This window comes from Lactuca virosa, chromosome 6 (assembly GCF_052849685.1).
Source record: "Lactuca virosa cultivar CGN04683 chromosome 6, Lactuca_virosa_CGN04683_v6, whole genome shotgun sequence".
NCBI lineage: Eukaryota > Viridiplantae > Streptophyta > Magnoliopsida > Asterales > Asteraceae > Lactuca > Lactuca virosa.
Genome location: NC_136431.1, coordinates 221,583,569 through 221,609,541, shown reverse-complemented (window position 1 = coordinate 221,609,541; position 25,973 = coordinate 221,583,569). Strand labels below are relative to the sequence as shown.

The 25,973-nt window shown below is 36.2% G+C and overlaps 2 long non-coding RNA genes and 6 other non-coding genes across 8 annotated transcripts; 7 read left to right on the top strand and 1 right to left on the bottom strand.

Annotated features, from left to right (window-relative positions):
* The first annotated feature begins 4,324 nt into the window (after positions 1 to 4,324).
* LOC145122942 (U5 spliceosomal RNA) lies at positions 4,325 to 4,441 on the top strand. Its single transcript, XR_013714828.1, has one exon. It is a non-coding gene; the product is annotated as a U5 spliceosomal RNA (small nuclear RNA).
* A 930-nt stretch (positions 4,442 to 5,371) lies between these two features.
* LOC145118781 (uncharacterized) lies at positions 5,372 to 8,231 on the bottom strand. Its single transcript, XR_013713451.1, has 2 exons — positions 6,796 to 8,231; positions 5,372 to 6,530 (listed from the first exon to the last, which is right to left on the bottom strand). It is a non-coding gene; the product is annotated as an uncharacterized LOC145118781 (long non-coding RNA).
* On the top strand, positions 7,477 to 7,596 carry LOC145122933 (U5 spliceosomal RNA). The gene has a single exon (XR_013714819.1). It is a non-coding gene; the product is annotated as a U5 spliceosomal RNA (small nuclear RNA).
* A 1,187-nt stretch (positions 8,232 to 9,418) lies between the features above and the next one.
* LOC145122637 (uncharacterized) lies at positions 9,419 to 10,161 on the top strand. The gene is made up of 2 exons (XR_013714693.1): positions 9,419 to 9,596; positions 10,003 to 10,161. It is a non-coding gene; the product is annotated as an uncharacterized LOC145122637 (long non-coding RNA).
* On the top strand, positions 9,603 to 9,721 carry LOC145122943 (U5 spliceosomal RNA). Its single transcript, XR_013714829.1, has one exon. It is a non-coding gene; the product is annotated as a U5 spliceosomal RNA (small nuclear RNA).
* An 8,568-nt stretch (positions 10,162 to 18,729) lies between the features above and the next one.
* LOC145122938 (U5 spliceosomal RNA) lies at positions 18,730 to 18,847 on the top strand. Its single transcript, XR_013714824.1, has one exon. It is a non-coding gene; the product is annotated as a U5 spliceosomal RNA (small nuclear RNA).
* Positions 18,848 to 22,098: 3,251 nt separating this feature from the next.
* LOC145122939 (U5 spliceosomal RNA) lies at positions 22,099 to 22,219 on the top strand. The gene has a single exon (XR_013714825.1). It is a non-coding gene; the product is annotated as a U5 spliceosomal RNA (small nuclear RNA).
* A 915-nt stretch (positions 22,220 to 23,134) lies between these two features.
* Positions 23,135 to 23,253, top strand: LOC145122944 (U5 spliceosomal RNA). Its single transcript, XR_013714830.1, has one exon. It is a non-coding gene; the product is annotated as a U5 spliceosomal RNA (small nuclear RNA).
* The last annotated feature ends 2,720 nt before the right edge of the window (positions 23,254 to 25,973 follow it).

Below are 25,973 nucleotides of genomic sequence, written 5' to 3'. Positions count from 1 at the left end.
TACGTCGAGAGGTGCTTGACCTGTAGGATGGTCAAGGCCGAGCATCAGAGGCCGCATGGCAAGCTGCAGCCCCTGGAGATCCCCATGTGGAAATAGGAACAAATCACGATGAATTTTATTACCAAGTTGCCGAGGACGGCAAAGGGATTTGATGCTATATGGGTCATCGTGGATCGATTGACCAAGAGTTCCCGTTTCTTGGCCATACGGGAGAGCTCATCGGCCGAGAAATTGGCCGACATGTACATTCACGAGATCGTGTCTGGCCATGGGGTTCCCGTTTCCATTGTCTATGATCGGGATGTCAAGTTTACCTCCCACTTCTGGCAGAAGTTTCATGAGGAGTTGGGCACGCGGTTGCACTTCAGCACAACATTCCACCCGCAGACTGATGGTCAGAGCGAGCAGACCATTCAGACCCTCGAGGATATGTTGAGGGCGTGTATCATCGATTTTGGTGGGAGCTGGGATTCCCACCTACCGCTTGCAGAGTTCGCCTACAACAACAACTATCATTCTAGCATTGGCGCCCCGCCATTCGACCTGTTGTATGGGCGGAGATGTCGCACCCCAGTTTGTTGGGGTGAGGTTGGTCACAGGGTGATGGGTCAGACGGAGGTGGTCTTGCAGACTACCGAGAAGATTCAACAGGTTAGACAGCGGCTGCAGACCGCTCAGAGTCGGCAGAAGAGTTACACTGACCGACGCCGGTCCGAGTTAGAGTTTCAGGTCGGTGACATGGTACTCCTGAAGGTCTCGCCCTGGAAGGGTGTGATCTGCTTCAGGAAGAGGGGAAAATTAGGTCCCCGATATATTGGGCCATTCAGGATCATTGCCAGGGTTGGCAAGGTGGCTTACAGACTAGAGCTGTCGGAGGAGCTTAGTCGGATCCACAGTACTTTCCACGTTTCGCAGTTGCGAAAGTGCATTATGGACCCGGAGGCAGTGGTGCCACTAGATGATATTCAGGTTGATGAGCGACTGAATTATATTGAGAGGCCGATTGCCGTTTTGGAAAGGAAAGTGAAGGTCATGCGCAACAAGGAGGTTCCATTGGTAAAGATACAATGGGAGCATCGGAGGGGATCCGAGTGGACATGGGAGTCGGAGGCTGAGATGCGGGAGCATTACCCGGAGTTATTCGCTACAGCTGACTTCGAGGACGAAGTCTAAGTCAAGTGGGGGAGAATTGTAACATCCCAACCGTTAGGTATTATTAATATTGTTCCTTTTAGACTTCACGTTGAAGGTCTACTCGACGAGTTGGCGCTATGACTCGTCGAGTAGCAGCAGGTTGGTCCGCATGTTTTAGTGACCTACTCGCCGAGTCCAATAGGGGACTCGACGAGTAGGAGCTGGCAGATGAAACCCTAAATTTCGGGGGTTTGCATCCTATTTAAGGATCACTCATTCCCCCTTAGCCTCTCTTACTGCTCCCCTCGAATTCAGAAACCCTAATTCGTGTTGTTCTCTATATTGGTGTGCTTCTTAGCTTGGAAGGGGGATTTGATGAGGAAAGGTTTGAAGACCAAGAAGTTTTGAACAAGGAACAGCTGGGGATCTGAAGTCTACCTCAGTTTATCATCCATTTGGAGGTATCAAGTCATCACCTTAAGCTTCTTCTAGTTGAACCCCCTTTCTATATTGAGTTTTGGGACCATTTTGGGCATTTGGTGTTGCATTTCGAGTGATGAACCAAGATCTGAAGTTGCAACTTCAGATCTAGGCTCATCTTGGCCGTTATCATCATAAAGTCTCAGTCTTTAGCATGTTGGTGAAGCTCTTTTGCCTAGAACCCCTTATTTAGCTTGTTTTAGGTCATTATCACCTTGCATGCACGTAAAGTTTGCAACTTTACGTAATAAACATGCCTTGGGAAGCTGGATCTACAATATGGAGCCTCAACATGGCTTAAAAAGCATCTGTATGGATGAAGGATTGAAGGGACTCGGCGAGTCGCAAGGTCGACTCGGCGAGTCATATGAAGATGGGCATGAACTCGACGAGTTGATGAACAACTCGGCGAGTCCGTTGAAGATTGCCTTGAACTCGGCGAGTCGTTCGACGACTCGGCGAGTCGGCTAGGGTTTCTCCCAAATTTTGGACACATATGAACTCGGCGAGTTAAAGGGGAACTCGACGAGCCAATCAAGGATTTCACGACTTCTCGAGTTCAGGAAGGACTCGACGAGTCGGTGAACTGCTCTCGACGAGTCGAGTCAACATGGACTGTTGACTTTGACTGTGGACTTTGACTTTGGCCAAGAGTTGACCAGTTGACTTCTGAGGGTATTCTAGTAATTTGGAGATTTATGAAAAAAAAGGGTTTTATGGTAACTATAGGTGGTGGAGTTCGTGTTGGTGATCCGGGAGTTGAGCCTTCTAGTTTCAGACGATAGTTGCAAGGTGAGTTTTCCTCACTATACTCAAGGGTCTAAGGCACCAAGGTCGGCCCTTTGGATTATTATATGGTTATGTTATGCTAGTATGATCTGTTAGATCGGTATCCTAGAGGGTAGGATAATATTATATGATATGTGGTATGATCTGTTAGATTGGCATCCTGGTAGATAGGATGGTGTTATGTGCTATGTGGTAAGATCCGTTAGATCAAGTATTGTCTATAGACTGTTATGTGATTATCTATTATATGTGCACATATTTGTTTGGCGGTTGAGGCTTATCTGCTTGGTGCGAAGGCCAATAGACCTGGGCATTCCAACCTGTAGGTTGTGGGCCGTGAGTATTCCATCCCGATGATGATTGGACTCAGAGTATGTGGGCATTCCAACCTGTTGGTTGTGGGCCTGGGGTATTCCAACCCGATGGTTGATTGGACCCATAGTGTGTTGGCAATCCAACCTGTTGGTTGTGGGCCTGGGGTATTCCAACCCGATGGTTGATTGGACCCATAGTATGCTGTTATGATTCTATGTGTATTGTTGCGGATATGGGTATTTTGGGGGAACTCACTAAGCTCTCGGGCTTACAGTTTCAGTTTATTGTTTCAGGTACATCAGGGGATCGCGGCAAGGCGAAGGCGTGATCGTACAGCTCCTCATGTTTTGTCTATGTTTCTGGGAAAAACTCTGATATTATACATTTTTAAAACAAAGTTGTAATAATTTTTAATGGTTTGAAATGTTTTTAAAAGTTTAAATTGGTTTGAATTTTTGGGTGTTACAAAAATGCTACCAACATTAGCCAGTTACGCTCTGCGTAACTTTTAGTTATGCCATACGTAGCAGCTACGCCCTACGTAGGACAAACCCCAAATTTCCACTTCAACTTCAAATAGTCATAACTTTTTCGTTTCAACTTTGTTTTCGGCGTTCTTTATATGCACGAAAAGGTATTGAAGATCCCCACAATTCTATCTAATTACTTTTTACTTAAAATATGCCTAACTAAAATCCTTAATACATGAAAGAAGTCTGAAACATCATTTTTCCCATTTTACCCTTTAACTCCAAAACACAAATTAAGGCTTGGATCACATAACCATTATTATCAACATCCAATAGGGTCTAAACCCTATTCCATTGAAGACCAAGGCCTTTACTTGATATTCTTATTGTCCACAATCCCGAAATAAGAAACTTCTCGAAATAGGATGTTACACTCTGTTTGGCAAAAATAATCAAGCTTATTGTAATTTAGGGTTTGGTAAGACCACAAAAAGTAGTTTATCGAAGCTTATAAGCTAGCTTTTTGAAATGTAGTTTGAGATAACTTATTGATAAGTTAAAAACTAGCTTTTCGATTAACACGCTAAACATGGACAAATCATATTATCTACATCAAAATGGTGTAGAGTCATGTTCAACTCACTCGCACAAATTTGGAGTAAATTTTTAGTTTTGGTCTCATGGTATGCACACTTATGCATATTTGGTACTAGTTTTTGAAATTCGACACCCGTCATCCTAAGAGTTGGAAAATCCATTAGCCTTGGTCCTTTACACTAACACCATTATATTTTTTTTGTTAAGCTCAATAAAAAATATTTTTTTTACCCTTGGACCATAACGGTTAAAAGCTACAAACTAGACAGACCATTTTGGAAAAGAAAAATTAAATCTTAATTAAAACATGTTAGAGCCATCTTGTTCACCATAAGCATGTGGCTTTGTCTATCTCGCTACTACAACTTTGACAACCACCCTTATTCTCCGCCTACCCAACCCTTCCTTGTTCACCGACCCTCTCATCTTCTAAAAGAGAAATGTAGGTTTGATGTTCATCCCACATCGTCTGCTTACAAGAAACAAAAGATATGAAAATCATTACATAAACCAAGCAGGTGGGAAACTGAAAAACATCCAGCCATGTGGTGATAACAAAACAAACTATTCTTTCGCCTTTTACTAAAGAATACCATGTTTCGCCATATATAGTGGCATCCCCCTATTTTTGGAGAGTCCCATTTTATTGATGGACTCAAAGTAATCTCAAATAGATCAAATTTCTACCAATTATTGTGTTTGTCAAAGGAATCTAAGAAAAAAAATTTATCTTCATTCTTCAATACCTAAAAAAAGAATTTGTCGCAAATTTCCTCATTACCTGTTTTGCTAGTTTCTTACAACCTTATTGTTTGTTTGTATATTTTTTTCTTTAATCACAAACCACTTTTTATTTTCTTCATTTGGACTGATGTTTTTATTGTAGGAGATCATTCTATCATTGAATGTGTGTTCACAGCTTTTGTTTTATGTCGAAGGTCATCAATGAAACCAATCCCCCTTTCTTAAAAGAAGGTTGTATGCGCCTTACCTTCCCCTTAATCCATTTTTATGGGAAATGGGTGTTGATATTTATATTTAGTGATAATCTTACGAGGACTTGCTGCCATGGGAAACATTCTGTGATGACCATGGAACAATTCCTTCCAAGTCTTAGTGGCTCATAGGAATCTTGGTATTCCGATGAGCTATAATCTTCTTTTTGGAAGCAGGAAAATAAATGAACAAAAGACAAAAATACTATTGCATTATAACACACTTTTCACTTAGAACAGATACAATATTTGAAAAAGATTAACTATTAAAAACCTTCCTTGAAACGATTATCCTTTGTAAATTGTGATGGTGAGTTCAACACATCAATCAGGGCTTGTACAAGTTTGTTATCTTCCATCGCATTCGTCTTTCTTTTTCATTTCCTTAAACTCTTTCACTATGGATATGAGATTCCATACCTTCATAGGTAGCATCAAAGATATAAGTGGAATGAATATATATGGTTGAAACTTTTATGCTAAATTTGCCTTTTGTCTTGTTGATATCTATCAAGGATCCCAATTGTATTTGACAAGTTTTTTTTTTTTTTTTTTTTTTTTTTTTTTAATCTTTTTACAACAATGAGTCTATTTCAAAAAACCTTATGTTCGGAATCAGTTGCATTACTTTAAAAGATTCACTCCATAATGTAGAGAATAACAACACAAAGCAATACAATACTTGCTTATTCGATATACAAGCACACAAAATTGAACTATTAAGCTTCAAGTAAACAAATCGAATCCTATTATGATTCGACATTTTGTGTATAGGATCAATCCTGAAACTCGGAAGATATGCATGCATTAATACGTTATTTTTTAAGAAATCTAAATACCAATGCATGTCTTAGAATCCACTTGAAATGTTTTAGTTGCACAATATCATTGGAGTGACGAATATTTGATTGATTTGAATTTTCTTTGAAGCTCTGAAACAGTACAAATGGAAGTTCAAATGAATGTATCATCCGAATATTTGATTGATTTCAAATAGGATATCCAAAAGATCATCTCCTTAACTCCAGAGGATACTTTCATTTGAACCTCCATTTCCTAAAACAATCATTGAGTTCTCGAGAGGTCCCATTTCGGCAACTAAAACATGAATATCTGATTGATTTGAATTTTCTTCGGAGCTCTAAAAGACACACATTAACGTTTGCAGGGATGGGAGGGTGGGTTAGGAAGGGAGATACATAATCATGGTTCATATCTTTATGATCATCATAGTCTTTACAGTTGAAAACAGAAAGATCAACAGCTGATATGTGGTTGCTCTCTCCTGTAACTGGTGGTGGCTCATGCTGCAACCCTGTCATCTCTGTAACTCTGCCTGTTGTGGGTGTGGAGGATCTATATATGTTACCAAGTTGAGTATGAACAGACTTCACTTGAACGTGTTACATATACACAGTTTGTAAGTAACACACATTCAAGTAAAATCTGTTCATACTCAGCTTGGTAACTTATATAGATTTTCCAAACCCACAAAGACAGAGTTACAGAGATGGCAGGGCTGCAGCAAGAGCCACCAGAGTCGCAGGAGGGAGAAAATCACTTGGATGTGTTACTTATACACTCCAAAATAGAGTTCTGTAGACAACCAAACATCCCGATTTGATGATGTGCTTCCAGATTTCTCTACTCACGATATGATGACATACTCACGATTTGATGATGTGTTCATGATTTGATGACGTGTTCCTAACTTCTGTACTTGCGATTTGATGATGTGCTTCAGGATTTCCTGTTGGTAAAAGTCTATAAATACTACTAACTTTTGTGAGAAATAATTAAAATTTCAGCTGTAATGTCTTGTTTAGTATCCTTGGCCCAATTAAAGATATTTATGAATTTGTAGTCAAGCACGTCATTATTCTAATCCTAAGTAATCGTTGTTTCGTTATACAGGGAGCATAAAGTTATGATTATAAAGATGCCAAAGGTCAAATATGATCATTTATTGGGATAATCATTGTTTTACAACCAAACAATTAAATATGAACTAGTACCTGTTTCACCAATGGTAGAGGCAATTTCAATAAATATATGTGAAAATTTAGGGTGGTAAACAAGCCGAGCCAATCCCGAGCTCGAGCTCTGCTCATTTATATTCATGGGGATCAAGTCCAGCTCCTTTCGAGCCTAATTTTGAAACGGAGGAGTTAACTGGCTCGGGCTCAACTCGTTTTCCAGCCACCCTAAACAAGCCTAAGCTCGGCTCTATCCAACATGACCCAACCTTGTTGAGCCTCTATCCAACATGTTCTTTATATCACTATATCTATAGATTATAAACCAATCAACAACTTTGTTCCTAGGTTTAATCCCCATATCTTCATATTACATTCTGTTACAACATACGCTTATCCAAAAGCTAAACGAACTTTCAAGATAATATTAAGCTTTAGTTTCATAAGGCTGCTATTTTTCTTTACATATTATTTTCTTTTTGACCAATTAAAACCGTCACAAACATCCTATTCTGATTATCAAATCTCTAGTATTTAGTTTCAAAACCCACTGCCTAAAAAACAAAAATCAAGGTAAAAGAAGAGGAAAATAAGAGAGGAAAAAGGGGTTGAACACGTGGAATGTATGTGTGGGATTCATCCCACATCGGCTGCTGGAATGAAACAGAAGGTGTGAGAGTCGTTACTTAAAGCAAGCAGATGAGAGAAGGAAAGGCACGCAGCCATGTGGTAAGCACAAAGCGAACTATTCTTTCGCCTTTTACTAAAGAATACCGTGTGCTTGCCATACTCAGTGGCATACGCCTATTTTTGGAGAGTCCCTTCCTTCATTGCTGGGCTCCAACCAATTTTCAGTGTTATAATTTCTCTCACTTTTTGTGTTCTCCCCAAATCACCGTGTGATTATTACACCGGCCCTCCATTAGCTAATCACCTAGACCTAGTGATTGTTTGGCCAAGTTTTATCGTTTCACAGTTAGGATTAGCTAACACCGGCCCTCCATTAGCTAATCACCTAGACCTAGTGATTGTTTGGCCAAGTTTTATCGTTTCACAGTTAGGATTAGCTAACGGGCACAAATCCAACAACACCTGATGCATAACAGATCGTTGGCCACAACCTCTTTGGTTAATTTACCAAAATAAATCATGGGCCATATTTTTAAAATTGTTAGGATCGAGACACTTAACACACGACTCTAAACACACACACAACTCACGAAAAACAAGAACACAAGGATGAACACGAGGGATTTAACGTGGTTCGGTCCTTCTCTGACCTACGTCCACCGGTAACTAGGAGTTTATATTTCTTGGTGCTAATCTGCACTCACTCTTTGTTGCTTATTTTTACAATACAGATGAGACTCATATATAGAGTCTGAAGTAAACAATTGAACAAGAAAAGCAGCCATGAAACATGCATCCGGGAAATATGGATCACCTCTCCTTTTCCACCTTTTTGACTTGCTTTTCTTCCATGTTTTCTGCCTTTTGACCAGCCCAATGGCTTCACACTCAACAAAAATGTTATATGAGATGATGAAAGAGAAGTAGTGCATTAATCATTAAATAGGTAGGATGATGAAGTAGGAGTATAAAGTAGGTGGAAATTTTATTTTCCAATGTCTTATCATAGTTGCCCACCATATTTTGACCCGACCAAATTAATTTGACTATTTGACATGGATTAAACTGAATGACCATAGTGGGATGCGAATGCGAAGCTTTCATACAATTTGAAGTTCAATGGGAAAATGATTAAACAGAAAAATGATATATATATTTTTTAAAATATATTCTACTGAACTCTATAGAGTTCTATGTGTTGTACGAATTAAATGAAAACTTGTATTAAAAGTGGAATGTTGATATAGAAATCTTTTAAACTTATAGAATTTAATGCATTATGAATTCCCTTAGTTTCACAAGTCCTCTAGATCTTAAGCAAAATTTTGTTGGTCTATATTGGAAAGAAATGTTGCCAAACCAATTTCAAGGTGGTTCTAGTAAGATTAACAATTTGATAGGTTTAGTTCATACATGTCATAATGACATTGCTGGTTTGGCCGGAGTTTTACAAATCAAACCTGCTAAAACGGGACCTAAGCATGCCTAGCTTCAATAAACTTCATATAGAAATGTAGGAATTAGAACTATTACCTTTGTTGGATTTCTAATACAGTTAGATATAAGTATATAATTAACATTGTGTGTTCAAAAGAGTAGGCACTTCCACTTCCTTCCTTTAATGAAACTCGGGAACACTAATTCCTTTTACTTTCTTCTCACTTCCATCCATTTCCTTTCTTTTCTTTTGTTAAGTAGAACTCGGGAATAAGGTTTAAGAGACTCTAATATGAAATAACTCAGTAATGCATGAATCGGTAATTACCAACTGCCTTAATTTACAAAATGAAAATATACCTTTCACCGTTGTGTTAATTATCAAGTTGTAGAAAAAGGAACTCATGTTATTTGAGATTAGTCAAAAAGTTGAAGGTTCACTTTCTTTTTTATTATTATTGAAGGTTGAAATCTGGAACATATTTCTTACAAAATGGAAAATGTTCTTTTTGGTTGATATGGATTTATCCCTAACTAAATATTCTATTTTAATTATCCAACATCTAGTATTTAGTTTCAAAATCCACTTCCTAAAGACACAAAAACAAATTCTAAATTCTAAGTCAAAGAATAAATAAAAGGAGAGGAAGAATAGGGGGAGTAGGGTTTGGGAGAGGGGAATGAGGATTTGGGGTTCATCCCACATAGGCTGCTTACAACAAACAACATGTGTGAAAGTCATTACACAAACCAAGAAGCTGCAACATGTACAGGTATGCAGCCATGTGTTAAGCACAAAGTGAACTATTCTTTCCTCTTTTACTAAAAAATACCATGTGACTGCCATATTTAGTGGTATATGCCTATTTTTGGAGAGTCTCTTCCTTTGGTGGAGGACTCCAACCAATCTTAATTAAAAGCCCAAATTTCTATCTAACAATACGATCTTATAAAAAAATTGCTCACCTACAACTTCTCATTTGGGCTTATGTTTTTTTTTTTAAATATTATGACAATTATACTGTTATTTTTTTATATTCTGGAAGTTATAAATGAGAAGATTGAGAATGATAAGCAACATCATGAAAAGTCAACTGGATGAGTCCTGCATTTTTATATTACATTTTGTTACTTCTTTAATGTGTTTTTATTCATTTATTAATTTGTTATGTCATGAAGGCACGCAAGCACCTATTGATAGTCCTCAAATGAAGCAGCAGAGTCAACATTTTTAATCATATTAAGTCGATTTGAATAATGATGTATGGAACTGGGAATGAATATAAAGTACATAATGTTCAATAAACTTATTATAGTAATATACTCATATTCACAATATGTTTGATTTTTCAAAGAAATATAACGATTTTGGGCGCTTGCATCATCCTAATTGGATGAGGTTATTGATATTGAAGCTTCTAAAGTTTAATAATTTGAGGAGAACTTGACTCATACTGCTGACACATTGGAAGATTCTCCAAAGAATGTCAATATGCCTCGGTGTGATTTGTAACATCATAAAATTTAAGATTGTGTTGTTGAATTAATAAAGTAAATAAATGAAACATTATTTATATAAATAAATCATCAAGGTATAATCATATCATTAGTTGATATGAAGTTTAGAAAATTATAAGTGAAAGTAATAACATTTCAAAAGTTAAAGGACCAAAAGTGTCAAGTTGGCAAAATGAGTTAACCAAAGGGTTGACTTAAATAATGGAATGGACTACCAAAGTTATAAAATAGATGAGGAAGGACTTATTATATCAAAACTTAAGTTAAATCACAAAATATGAGTTTATGGTGGAAATTGGCAAAATGAGCAAACTTGAGAGACTAAATGGTACACTTTTAGGAAATAAGATGCATCATTCTTCTCTTATGGAGGATGAATGTGTTTGAGCTCCATCATACCTCCTCTAATGGCGATTTTAATCCTAAGAACTCCTAGGGTTAGATTCAAGTGGAAATTGGAGCATTCAAGCAAAAGGAAGAGAAATCAAAGGCTTTCTAAGTATAATTTCTTCTCCTTCTAACCTTGAAATTCAAATTTATGAAGTGATTTCACCCCAATGTTGAATTTGATGAGAAATATTGATTAGGGTTTGGTTTTCTAGCCTACATTTATTGGTTTCCATGGTTCTAATCTCAATCCAATCATCCCATTGATGGATTTGGTGATTTGGGTAAAAAGCTCCATGAACCTTAAAAAAAAAAACCCAAATTGGGAATATTTCAATTGATGATGAAGTGGGATTGGATTCTATGACCTAGATGATGTTTGAAAATAATTAATCCAATTGGAATTATCAAACTCGTCCATGATGGTAGAATCATATATAAGCTTGGATTGAAATTGATTTTGGGACAATATGATGAAAACAATGGAATCCAATGTAGTTGAGCAATTGTTGAGCAAATGAAGTTCATAACCATGAATGGATGCTATTAGAATGATTTGGAATTAAAATACTAAGTGTTTATTGATTATTGGATGAATCCATGGAATTTGTGGTCATAAGGGTATTTTGGGAAATCTATGGATAACTATATGATGATTGATTTATTATCAGTGAATAACATTCATGGATATGAATTGACACTCTAGATATGATATTGGAACATTAACATGAAGGGATCCTAGTGAAGTTCTAGCCCTAGTGATTGTTTTGGCCCAAAGGGCAAATTGGGAAACATATAATGGAATTGAGGATTCATGTACATACAAAGAGATTGGTTGTGGTTTTATGTAATTGACAACACCCAATGATGTATTAAATGATTTGGGAATAATTCATATTGGTTAAATAGTGTTATTGATCAACTTGGACTCTTAACCCTTTAATTTTAGTGTTTGTAAGCATTATGAACTTAACATTTTGATAATGGTCTTAATGATTAAGTCATCATGAGGATAAGGGTTAATTGAGTATTTGGGAAGTTAATAGTCCTTATTATGTCCATAATAGCCTTGTGGTGAAGTTTGGTAGCCATTAAAGGTGTAGAAAACAAGTTACAAAGTTTTTAGCAAAATTCTACACAAAATGGTGACCTGCAGTTTTGACACGGGGGTGTGTCAAATAGTCTGTTAAATGTATTTTTTTTCGTGGAAAACCTAGTAAATGACCTCCGATTGCCCTCAAACTTTAAATATAAGCTAATAGGAAGTAAATAAGCTTATGGGGGATATCTAAATGTTAAAAATCTTATAAGGTTACTTTGGTCATTTTGTTAACCTTCACCTCTATGTTATATAGGTGGTGTTTGAGAAGTGTTGATCTAAGCAAAGGAACTAGAAGAGGACTAGCTAATCTACATTGGAGAACGAGGTGAGTACGTGTTGAAAATTTTCCCACTTTGGGGTACATGGCAAAATTATTTTATGATAATGAAGTGTAATGTTTTGATATATGAACTGTTTTAATAAAGAATTGTTAAATATTTTGGAAAGAGTATTTTGAAAGAATGCCTTGAAGGCAAAAATGTTTTAAAAGCAAATAATGTTTTTGAAAGAAAGAATGTTTTGATAACGTGTTTGAAACGTTTGAAGTATAGATGTTTTACTTTTGAATGAGCATTGTAATGCAAAAGTATGAAATGTGTAAAGCATGGAAAGTAATGATAAGAAACAAAAGTAATGACAAGAATTGGAAAGTAAAGAAATAATGATTTGTTCTTTCCACCTTGGTTTAGACTTGGTGGATTGATTTGTTCTTTTCACCTTGGTTTATGACCCAAAAGTAATCATAAGAGGTCTAGAGGAATCTACTAGGGTGATGCCTCCCCTCCGCGAAGTAGATGTCCTAGTTAGCATGATGCCTTGGTGGATTGATTTGTTCTTTCCACCTTGGTTTAGACTTGGGGGTACCCTAAGTATAAAAAAATTAGAAACGGTTTAATATCAGAATTAGCCCTTGATAAAAGAGAAAAAAATGTAGAAAGATGTCTTTTGAAATGAAATGATAAGATGTGAAATGATAAGATATGAAATGATATTTATGATGCGTATGAAAAGAGTTTTCCTTTAAAATGCTTGAAAATGTTTTATAGTCTAAAACTATGTTTTGCAAAGATGAAATGTTTTTTGATGAAAATGTGATAAAAGTTTTGGGTCATAAACCCACGTAGCTCACGAGACATTATTGTCTTACATATCTCTTTTATATGCCATGTATCTCAGGTTACAATTAAGGAGAGAGGATGATAGATGAAAGTTAGAAGTCAAGAGATAGAGAATGGAGTGGAACTTGTTAAGTTCTTTATTAATTGCATTAATGTAATTCTTATTTGCCTGGTATGGTTGTAACGATGCTTAATGGTAACACCTAATGTTTTAATTATAAATGTGTTTTATGGGAATGGATTTTTATTAAATATGGGTTAACACCCAAAAGTAATCATAAGAGGTCTAGAGGAATCTACTAGGGTGGCGCCTCCCCTCCGCGAAGTAGATGTCCTAGTTAGCACGATGCCTTGGTGGATTGATTTGTTCTTTCCACCTTGGTTTAGACTTGGGGGTACCCTAAGTATAAAAAAATGGAAACGGTTTAATATCAGAATTAGCCCTTGATAAAAGAGAAAAAAAATGTAGAAAGATGTCTTTTGAAATGAAATGATAAGATGTGAAATGATAAGATATGAAATGATATTTATGATACGTATGAAAAGAGTTTTCCTTTAAAATGCTTGAAAATGTTTTATAGTCTAAAACTATGTTTTGCAAAGATGAAATGTTTTTTGATGAAAATGTGATAAAAGTTTTGGGTCATAAACCCACGTAGCTCATGAGACATTATTGTCTTACATATCTCTTTTATATGCCATGTATCTCAGGTTACAATTAAGGAGAGAGGATGATAGATGAAAGTTAGAAGTCAAGAGATAGAGAATGGAGTGGAACTTGTTAAGTTCTTTATTAATTGCATTAATGTAATTCTTATTTGCCTGCTATGGTTGTAACGATGCTTAATGGTAACACCTAATGTTTTAATTATAAATGTGTTTTGTGGGAATGGATTTTTATTAAATATGGGTTAACACCCAAATGTTTTTAAAACCATAACATTTTAAAGTTGGAAAATTTTGGGGTGTTACATGGTTGTTGACCTGTAATTAGTATTGGTCACTAAGTTTCACCTAATTGGTGATTTGGGTGGTTCGTGTTGCTGATTCGTTCAAGGTCACGAGTGTGTGGTTGTTCGTCTTCTAATTCAGGTGAGTGTTTTCACTATATTGTGTGCGATATTGTATGTCCAGTGTGGTAGGTTGTGTGTGTACTGTTAGGGTATAGTCATGTGAATAGTATTGGTTTTTCTTATATTGTGGTATGTATCGAACCCTAGGGGAAGTTGGTCTTAAGCCTTTAGGCCCATTAGGAGGATAACTAAAAGTTTAATAGGTTAAATTGGAATGAGAGATTTGTGCCTATAAGCCCATTGAGGTGTTTCTTATGAGCTAGCTAAAAGTCTAGCACGTCAGGTTGTGATGATAGTATCATACATATATGCCCAATGAGGTGTTGACTATGAGTTATCTGTATGTATGCATTGTATACATGATGTGATATATAGTATATTGGAGAACTCACTAATCGGTGTGCCTACTCTCTTAAGTCAACTGTTTTTTAAATTGCTCCAATGACAAAGGGAAGGGTAATGCTTGACTGCTACGCATCAATATTTTTTTTAAGTTTTGAGACTTCCACATATTCTAATATATTTTGATTGGGTTGGGTTATATGATGACTGAACATTTTGGTACTTGGTGTTTTTTAATGAAAAGTAGTTCATGGAATGTTTTGATTATGCCTTTAAATTTTTTTAAAAAATTTGGTACGTTAAGTGTTAAGATTCATTAATGAACAATAAAAGACATATAGAGCTTACTATAAAATATGAAAGAGGTTATTTTTAATAAGATTATATTCACATAAGCTAGAAGGCAACTTGTAACATCCAAAAATATGGTCCCAAAAATTTTATTTTAATAATAGATAAAAGAGTATTTTCCAATAACATGCAAACATTTAATTAAAACTCAATGTATCATTTTGTCATAAAATCAGAGTAAACATCATAAGCGAAATCTCAACGGTGTGTGCGATGCAGTCATCCTGAGCTCTTCCCTTTACAACCGGAAGTACCTGAAACATAAACTGAAAACCGTAAGCACAAAGCTTAGTGAGTTTCCCCAAACTACCCCATACCATATATAATAAATCGTATACTGGGCCCCCTCCCGACCTCGGGCCTTGCCCGACATCAAGCCCCGCCCGACATCGAACCCCGCTCGGTATACATATCTGTTATTCACAGGCCTCGCCTGTCACTGGGCCTTGCCCGCTATACACATACAATCAATATCATATAATCATGCTAACACATATAAGAATCATTACAGTAGCATATGTTCCCATCTTTAGGCCTTGCTTGGCATCGAGCCTCGTCCGGAACGCATAGCAGCACATAACACATGCGAGGGTCATGAAGACTCTTAACATCCTAACTTATCAACAAGGGCCGACATTGGTGCCTTAGACCCGCTAAACCCAGTAAGGAAAACTCACCTCGAATACAGAAAGATAGCTGGATTGATCCCGACTTTGAGTATCGACTCTACTCAACCCCTAAACATAAAAATTTCCTTAAGTACAACACAAAATGCCCAAAAGCCCCTTATAGGTCGAACTTGGTCAAAGACTAAAGTCAAATTCAAAGTCAACAATCTGAGTTGACTCAACTCGCCGAGTTTCCCCCAATCAACAGAATCGTGAAAAGTCAACCCAACTCGCCGAGTTCACCTATGAACTCGCCGAGTTTCCCCTTTAGTCAACAAAATCGGGAAAAATTCGGTCCAACTCGCTGAGTTTACCCATGAACTCGCCGAGTTCTTCAGGAAACACACCTCTTAATCCATTGAGTTACCATTCTCGAAACTAAAAGGTCCACCACTCAGATCTTAACTGAAATAACGTCTAGAAGGGTAAAGTTTCCAACTTTACCCTTAAGAACCATCCTAATGGGTTTAGAACCCAAACCACAATCTTAAAAGGTTAAGGCTTAATCAATAATCACTTATTCATCAAGACAAGGCCCCATAATACAAATATGGTCCTTAAAGGCTGCAAGGTCACGTAAAGTTTCCAACTTTACTATCAAGCATGGGTAGGAGAGACTCAAATGTTCAAAGAAGCCATAATAAGGACTCAATGGATGCATGGAGCTTTTAAGACCATAAAGTTGGCACCTTTATGCCAAAAGAGCTCTTGAAGATTATGGATATTAAGGAATAACCCCTTTGGGACGACCTACACTCCATCACCTACTCAACTTGGCTAGATCATGCAAACTAGCCCCAAAAAGAGATCTAAATGAATATTAAGCAAGGTTAGGACTTTATACCCGAAATAGGCTGGAAATGGAGCAAAGAATAGAGATCTGAATGCTCCCACTTGAATCACCACCTTGCACCAAGCTCATTTCCTTTAACAAGCTTCAAACACACCAAAAAGCACTCACAATAAACTCACAACACTCAAGGAGGCTCTTAGGTTTCGAGATTAAGGTAAGGGACTATGGAGGCTGCAAATGAGGACAACACCTAGGACTTAAGGTGTTTAAATAGGGTGCAAAACCCCGAAATTATGGTTTCTTCCCCTGCCGCCAACTCGCCGAGTTGAGGCATCCCAAGTCGTCGAGTTGGTTCATTAAACCATGTGGTCAAACCCACTCCAACACGACGAGTTGAGGCTTCCAACTCGTCGAGTTCTACAAAGAATTTCAATAATTTGAAGGTTAAATACATACTAGAAACCATACGTTACACAACTAGTCATATCCCATAAAAGGAGACTATAGAAATACATGGTTACATATACAAATAAATAGCTGACAAATAAAGAAATCAAATTCCTCTTCTTTTAACCTAACATTATTGAACGCTTTGCCATCCTTAATGACCACAATGCATTCCTATAAAAATATATTTGAATTAGGCATGCTTGGTGACAGACTTAAAGTTTTTTTTAAACTATGAAGAACCAGTAATACCTATAAACAAATTTGATTCGTTTAATACATGTTCATTTATCATCAAATAAACTTCAAACTAGTATGAACTAGGGTGAGTCCGTTGCTGATATTGAATACATTAGTGAAAGAAAGTTGAATGTGAAAGACGCACAATAGATGAAGAGAATCAAGGAGATTTGTGATAGAGAATATAGTTGGTATATGAAGCATGATATTTATTCGTAATTGGTAAGGGCATGGAGCGATGACTGTTGCCAAATTTCCTCCTCGTCTTCTCTTCATCTTCAGTTATTATAAAAGGTGTGTCGATGCAGTGTTGTTAGGGAGAACGAGGAGTCAGAAGCATACACATGGGATTTAGGTGCGTCGCTGACCCCTTCATTTGTTCTCATGTGGACTATAACTTAACTCTTTGTGCTAGTGGATCAAAAGCAGGCCTAAATATGATATACCCATAACAACCATATGTAATCATAAGCCCCATTAAAACCTGTTGTACTAGGTTTTGTCCAACTTGCCCTAGGCTCGGGTCGGCCATGTCGTCATCATTTATAAGTTTTGAGGGGAGAATGTTGGATGCAAAGCTTTCCATAAGGGATGACAAGGAGGATTGGATTATTCCTTTTAATATGCGGAGAATATTCTCTTATGACTTGGACACAAACTTATATATAGACATATATGTATTTGTTGGAAGTGTTTACAGATTTAGTTCATATAAAGTTGTTAATTGAAAGTTGAACTTAGATTTATATCTATTTCACTTTTGTACTTTCCTAAAAATAATCGAATGCAACTTTAACCCCGAAATCATATGTTGTAAATTATGTTGCTCTTAATTTCCGCATATCAAATTCTGGTTTTTTGTTGCGAAAATCTACATTATTTATAATTAAAAGGCATTAGCTAAGTAATATTAAAATATTGTGATATTAAACAAACCAATTATCAGGAACAAAGTTATTAACAAAAACAACCAAGTTTTTTGTGTTTTAAGAAAATGACAACTTAGTTCGGAATGGGGAATTCCGAATTCATTCCGGACTAACTTAATGTCACATCAAAAAACTTTTTTCTAACAAAAAAATATACATTTCGGATTGACGTTCTAGCAAGACCATTTGAGATTACAGAAAAAAATACATTTTCGGAATATTCTGGAATTACAAGAACAATTCCGAAATCCAATACACAAATTTGGAATTTCGAGAAGATGCTTTGTTTTTCACTCAAATCCAACAAAATTCTAGAGAAACGTAACTGATGGTAAGTAGATACAATAAAAGAACTTAAAATGTGATATTTAATTGAAAAAACATTATATTAGACATTTCGAAAGTATCATCATGAACATGAGTAGAGATATTTTTGGTGCAACTAAAAAAAACAAAAATTATATATTTTGATTAGTCCGAAGGAGCCATCCCGGCCGGACAAATTGGTTATTTTCACAAATCACAAACAAATTATCATTTTTGTTAACAACTCTATTCCTATTGGTTAGTTTAGTTAATATCCATATAATATTTATAGTGACAACTCACAAAACACATAAGGCAAAAGGTTCAAATACAAGGAAGCCTCAGTTTAGGATTAAGGACCAGTCAAAACAGTTGAGGCAAAAGGTTCAAATACAGTTAAGACCAATCAAAATTTTAACTAGCACTATATATTTTACTCTCATTATTCAATATCTAGTATTTACTTTTGAAACTTAAACAAAACAAAAACAAAATCAAAGTAAAACAAGAGAGGAAGGGTTTGAAAAAGAGGAATGCAAGTTTCTTGTTCATCCCACATCAGCTGCTGGAATGAAACAGAATGTGTGACAGTCATTACTTAAACCAAGCAGCTGAAGGATGTAAAGGCACGCAGCCATGTGGTAAGCACAAAGCGAACTATTCTTTCGCCTTTTACTAAAGAATACCGTGTGCTTGCCATACACAGTGGCATAGCTTATTTTTGGAGAGACCCTTCCTTCATTGCTGGGCTCCAACTAATTTTTAAAGATCAAATTTCCAATAGGTCTTGTGTCAATCGATACAAGAAATGCAGTGATAGTTTTAACAGAAACCCTGAATGTTTGACTTTTTGAGCTTGTGATCGGAAACAGCATTACAGAAGAAACCAACTGGATTTTGTTAATTTATTTATCTTTATAATATTAAGACTTTATAATGGGGGGATAAATAGGCGTTAAGCCCAAATCAATTAAGCTTCTGTTTGCCAAACTCAAATTGACCTGGTCGTTAGTTTCGTAGGTTAACCAAACCTTGCTTGAGTAAAATTCACTGAAAAAAAAGTTAAGAGTTATGACTTATACCTTCTTTATGTTTTTAAGTATACAAGTGTATATAATAACCTTGAAAAATTGAGCCAAACAATATTAGTGCTTCTGGAATTCAAAAACACATTTTGTTCCAAACCAACTCAGTAATGTATGAATCTGACAATTACCTAACCCCCTTGATTCACAATATGAAAATGCATATTATACCAAAACTATCTTAAGAAATACAATAAAGGAGCTAATGCTGTTTGAGATAAAGTAAAAAAGGTTACAGATCATCTGTTTTTTATAAGGCTGGTCGGAATACCAGCACCACACACCACGGTTGAGGTCCCAAAATGATTTCGGCGCACCTTCTTCCTATCCTCCCCAACGGCTACTTTTGGATTTTATTTTATTTCACACTATCTAATACTTTATCACTCAAATAATACACTTCCTACTACTCATTTCACACAAACACTACACTTAATTTCTGCTACCAAAAATGAATTCAGACAACCTTTCCACCAATTTCACCCCAAGATTCGGGCGAAACAAGCCGCGTGCAAGTGGTTCAACAACCCCGAGTCAAAATATTTTCGTTTTTGATCCGTCGGTTTACCGACCACAACTTGATATGTTGGAATCCTAAGTCTTGGGGTCCAAGCAATCTAATTTACGGAAAGTTTAGTTTATGACAAGCCGATCATAAGTTTCCTAGTCTAATACAAGTTGGTTTGTTAGGCTATATATACATGTTCATAACCGAGTTTATGATTATGAGAACAAATTGTAAAACATCGGTTTTGAGTTAGTTTCCGATTAATCAAAGAGTTATTTTGGTTATTTTGTTTTGCATTCTTGTTTTCTAAACTTTAATAGGTATCAGAGCATAAGGTTCGTGAGGACGTAGGGCGGCCGGTTTGAGAGTCGGTTTTAAGCAAAGTGTAGCCCTTTGCTGCGGGGGAGACGCAGCGGGAAACAGATTCGGTTTAAGGGGTGTGGATTGTTTTTGAGCGCAAGTTGAAGCATCTCAACAGCAGCCTCGATTTCTGTTGATCGGGCTTGTTCTAAGGTAGAGAGAGACTAACCGGAGGCGCGGAATAAATGAATGGGAAGACGTAAAGCGGGTAGCTTTGATTCGGTTCATTTTGCGGGTGACGGAAGACGGTAAAGGTTGTCGTGACCTTGTCTTGTTGTTCCGTGGAAAAGTGCTCTCGGAACAAGCTTGATTAAAGAGGTCGGGTGGTGAAAAAAGATAATAGGATGTTGATCGGGTTGAAGAATTCTCTAGAAGGACTTAGAGATTCAGGGGTCATTGTTGGAATCCTAAATCTTGGGGTCCAAGCAATCTAATTTATGGAAAGTTTAGTTTATGGCAAGTTGGTCATAAGTTTCCTAGTCAAATACAAGTTGGTTTGTTAGGCTATATATACATGTTCATAATCGAGTTTATGATTATGAGAACAGATTGTAAAACATCGATTTTGAGTTAGTTTCCGATTAATCAAAGAGTTATTTTGGTTATTTTGTTTTGCATTCTTGTTTTCTAAACTTTATGATACCCCTATGTTTTCAACCCAAACAATTTCACTATTAACAAATACCACAATATTACTCTATGCCACCCATTAACCCAACCGTATTCCATAATTTTTCCTCTCTCCCCATATACATTTTGGTAAGCCAACCCCTGACCAGGCCGAAAAAGGTATTTGTTCGGGAGAAGAAAAACAAAAAAAGTTGCAATATGAAATTTCTAACGAAAGACATTGACCATTTTCGGGAGACGACCTCGTGATGGTTTGGAGGAGAAGAGAGGAAATTATGAAAAATTATTTCAATTAGAAGTATTCTATATTGTTTTTATTTAATTGTCGTTTTTTACTACGTAATGATTTTTATTATTAAATTAATGAAATATTCCTCTTTTATTATTTTAAATATTTAGAAACTTATTAAATTATAATTTTATATATTTAATAGAAAAAGAAAAACATGAGACGTAGCCATTTCCTATCGATGAGAGAGGTGAAGGTGCCTATCGATGAGAGAGGTGAAGGTGGAAATGACATGATTACAATGTCAGGCAAAAAGTGCGAAGTGGTGAGAAGGTACACTCACTAAGCCTTACGCCTTTTTCCCAAGTTCTACTTAAAGAGAGATATGGATGTATATGGAGGGAATGTGAGTGATGTCGAAGGAAAACCGTGTTCCCGAATTTAACCGATGTAAGGAAAGTAAGGGGAAGGAAAGGATTTTAGAGCCATGTTTTCATTCTAAAATTTCCTCCCAAATTGGGCGGATTCTGGATGAAAACACAAAACTTACAATTTTCCTTTTATTTCCTTTGAGCTCGGGAACACGGAATAAGAAAATTTCTCCTTCCCCTCCCTTTCTTCCTGTCAATATTTTCTTTCTCTTTCTTTTACTAAATTTACTAAAAACTCATGAACAAGGCGTTAGTGATAAATGTTGAACTATGAAACATGTTTAAACAGTAAAAGCCAACGTGTGAACTGTGAAGTCTGAAGTCTAAGTTCAAAACTATTTAGAATCTTTGACAAGTGATATGAATAAATTGATTTAAGGGCATATCATTATCCATTTTCACAAAACCTTTGTCCAAAAGTAAAACGTACTTACCAATCTATCCTCTTCATTTACAACTCCAACTTTGTTTTTCTTCACCAAAATATTCTTTTTTTGGTCAACTAAAATTAAAATTTCACTCGATATCTTATCTTATTCTAATAATAATTCCTTTCAAAACCTATATAGGAACGCTTCCTATATTAAAGACAAATCAAAAACCAAGTAAAGAGAAGGGGGAAAGAAAAGAAAAGTGGAAGAAGGGTTTGAAAAAGAGGAATGCAAGTTTCTGGTTCATCCCACATAGGCTACTTAAACGAAACAGAAGCTATCAAATTCAATACTTAAACCAAGCAGCTGAGACATGAAGAGGCACGCAGCCATGTGGTGAGCACAAAGCGAACTATTCTTTCGCCTTTTACTAAAGAATACCGTGTGTTCTCTATATATAGTGGCATACGCCTATTTTTAGAGAGTCCTTTCATTTATTTGGAGGGCTCCAACCAATTTTTGAAGTTTATTTTTTCACTAGTTCTTGTTTGTTAACTGTCACTGATCAGGTCTAATGTTATCTGTCGCTAAACCTAAAGCTTGTAAAATTGTTGTCAAAAATACAAATGCAGTTATAATCAAAATAGAAGTACAAAGGAGGAACTCATGTTGTTTGAGATAAAGTCAGAAAGGTTACTGATCATCTGGTTTTGACTTTTGAATAATGATTAAATGTTGAAATCTGAAAACCTGTTTAAGCAGTAAAAGACAATATATGAAGTCTAAAATCTAAATTCAAAACCTTTTAGACTCTTTGACAAGCGGGATGAATAAAATGACTTAATGTACGTCATTATCCATTTTCACAGTACATTTGTCCAAAAGTAAAACGTACTTTTACCTATTTATCTATTTCATTTACCATAATATGAAACTCTAACTTCATAATACTGTCGTTTTTCATCAAGAAAATATTCTTTTTTTGGTCAACTAAAACTTATCTTTCACCAAATATCTCATTCCAGTTATAATACCTAGTAATTTCTTTCAAAAACCCATATATATGAACACTTCAGAAAAAACAGATCAAAAACCAAATCAAAGTAAGAGAAGGGGAAAAAGAAGAGAAAAGAGGGAGAATGGTTTGGGGGCATCCCATATCTGCTACTTGAATGAAGCAGAGGGTATCAAAGTCATTACTTAAAGCAAGAAGCTGGGATGTTAGAAGGCACACAGCCATGCTGTGGCATACACCTATTTTTGTAGAGTCTTTTCTTATTCAAGGGTTCCAACCAATTTTTAAAGTTCTAAATTTCACTAGCTTTTGTGTATTAATCACTACTCATGTCTCTTGGCTGCTTACAACAAACAGAATGTTGAAAGTTGTTACTTAAAGCATGCAGCTATGATATTGAAAGCCACGCAGCCAAGCAATGAGCACAAAGCGAACTATTCTTTCGCCTTTTAGTAAAGAATACAGTGTGCTCGCCATATATAGTTGCATACCTGTTTTTGGAAAGTCTCTTTCCTTTGTTGGAGGGCTCCAACCAATTTTAAAATCCCAATTTTCAATCTAACAAAATAATCTTACAAAAGATTTGCCCAACAAGATTACCCCTACACCTTCATCTCTACAAAAACCTTAACCTGCCAATGGTAAAAAGATTTTGGTTGGATATTTTAAAGTATTTTTTTTTCAATAAACTTGCATTAAGGATGCTCTCATTTGGGCTGACTTTTTTTTTATCGTAGTGGATAATTTGATTATAAAACTGGAGTCAATATTTTGTTATGACAATGCAGTGATAAACCAAAAAGTGGAGTTCACGGTAACAAAACTCAAATCACATTCATCACATTCGTGGAATGAACTCAAACCGCAAGTGCTTGCTTATTCATCGACAGACTAACAAACCACAAGTGCTTGCTTCATTGACAGACTAACCTGGAAGTACTTTTTGGAAAAAATTTAAAAACGGTTTGGTATAAAACAAGAGATTCGCCAGCTAGAAGAAGATCTTGTCATACTTAAGGAATGGGGGACGAAGGTAGTAGAGTATAATACAAAGTTACTCATTACTCAAACTCATGGGCCTCGCAGGGAGACTTGCTCTAAATGAGAGAATGAAGACAAACTAATTCATTTATGGATTACCCTAAGAACTTGCTTTAATTGGTGATTTAGGTGGTTCGTGTTGTTGATTCGTTCGATGTGATTGTTCGTCTTCTAGTTCGGGTGAGTGTTCTCACTATATTGTGTGTGATATTGTATGCCTGGAGTTGTAGGTTGTGTGTGTATTGTTAGGGTACAATTATGTGATTAGTACTGGTTTTTCTTATCTTGTGGTATGTATCGGACCCTAGGGGAAGTTGGTCTTAAGCCTTTAGGCCCATTAGGAGGATAACTAAAAGTTGAATATGTATGTAACGCCCCGACTCTCAGGTATTAATTTTATGGCTTTAATTTTCATAAATTGCAAGGTCTACTCGACGAGTAGGAGCTAGGGGATGATGAAACCCTAATTTCTGGGGTTTTGCACCCTATTTAAAGGATCATTAGCCTCCTTTTGCCCCTTACAGCCTCTTGAGAGTCCAACAAACCCTTATCCATGTGTGTGCTCCATTCTTGTGTATTTTAAGCTTTGGAAGGTAGATCTTAGTGAGAAAAGCTTGGAGAAACAAGTGGCTAGAAGCAAGGAGCATGTGGGGATCTGAAATCTACCTTACTTAGCATCTTCTGAAGGTATCAAGTCGTTACCTTGACCTCATTTCCTTCTAGATCTCAATTGGATAAAGATTAGGGCTTTTCTAGCATATTAGGAAGCTATTTTTGGGTATGAGCTAAGATCCGAAGTTGCAACTTCAGATCTGAACTCTCTTGGGTCTCTAAGTCTATAAAACTTCCAACTCTAGCAAGTATGAACCTCTCCTTAGGTGTAAACCTCCATTACAAGCTTGGTTTTGACATTATAAGTCTTTAGAGCCTTGCATGCACGTAAAGTTTGGAAGTTTACGTGATAAACATGCCTTGGGAAGCTGGATCTGCAATATGGAACCTTAAAATGGCTTAAAAAGCATCTGAATGGATAATGGACTGAAGGGACTCGGCGAGTCCGATGAAGATTGTCGTGCAAGGACTTCTGCATGGACTCGGCGAGTCAGTGGGGTGACTTGGCGAGTCAACTAGTGTGACATCCACCAAAACTCAGGTCAGTACTCATCTAGAACTTCGTCATTTTCTTGTGTGCACTTAACTTGGCTCTAGAGTTACAAGTTGAACTAGGTTCACGACTTAATAGATCCCTCGGAACAATTAGTGTATCTTAGCTTGTATTGAACAATCACATTGATATTTGTATGAACCAGCTGAGTGATAAAGTGCCAAATTTGAACCTTAAGTCCAAACACAACACTATGTTTGGTAGACCATAACCCAAGGTAAGTTAGCAACCCTAAAATTTCCATATTGGAAAAAAAAAATCTAATGCTTAACAAGGTTAAGTAATTTAAGCTAATATGAACAAAATTAAACCATAATATGAACCAACTATAAAGTTGATGAGAAATTCATATAATTCATGATTCGAAATGTGAAACAAAAGAAAAATCCAAGGATATCAAAATCTTACAACCACATATTATGAATCCTTGTTATAATTGTTGAAATATGAGAAATTGATTTTTATAAAAAAAAAAAATTAAATAATAGGTTATCATTTTCTAAATTAATTCAACAAATATAAATTTACAAGTTATTACCTAGTGTAATTATTTCAACAAAACCCAATAATTAAAACCTTAGGAGATTATGATAATGTTTGAGTTTTTATAAAATATAAAATCTAGATTTATAAGAATTCAAGGGAGGCTTTTATTATTTGATCTAATATCAATAAAAATACCATATCCCTCTTAAATTTTCGTCCATTAGGCTTTTCCCTCTCCCCCATGCCTTAAAACCCATCATTACACCTTATTTGAACCACGTACACACTCCATCTCACACTCCTTCTCCAAGAAAACTCTCCCACTTCCAAGACCACTCCTACACATCAGAAAATCCTCCATTCTCTGTCCTAATTTCGGATTTTTGAAGGTCAAGAAGTGTTCTTGCTTCTCTCAAGATCAAAACCAAGGACGCTAGTAGGAATCGCCCTCGTCAACATCAAACCGCGAAGCCCGAGCCACAAACTTTCTATTGTGAGTTTTCACAGCCCCTATTTTACGTTTTAATGTTTTGGGGTGAAAAGCATGCTACAATT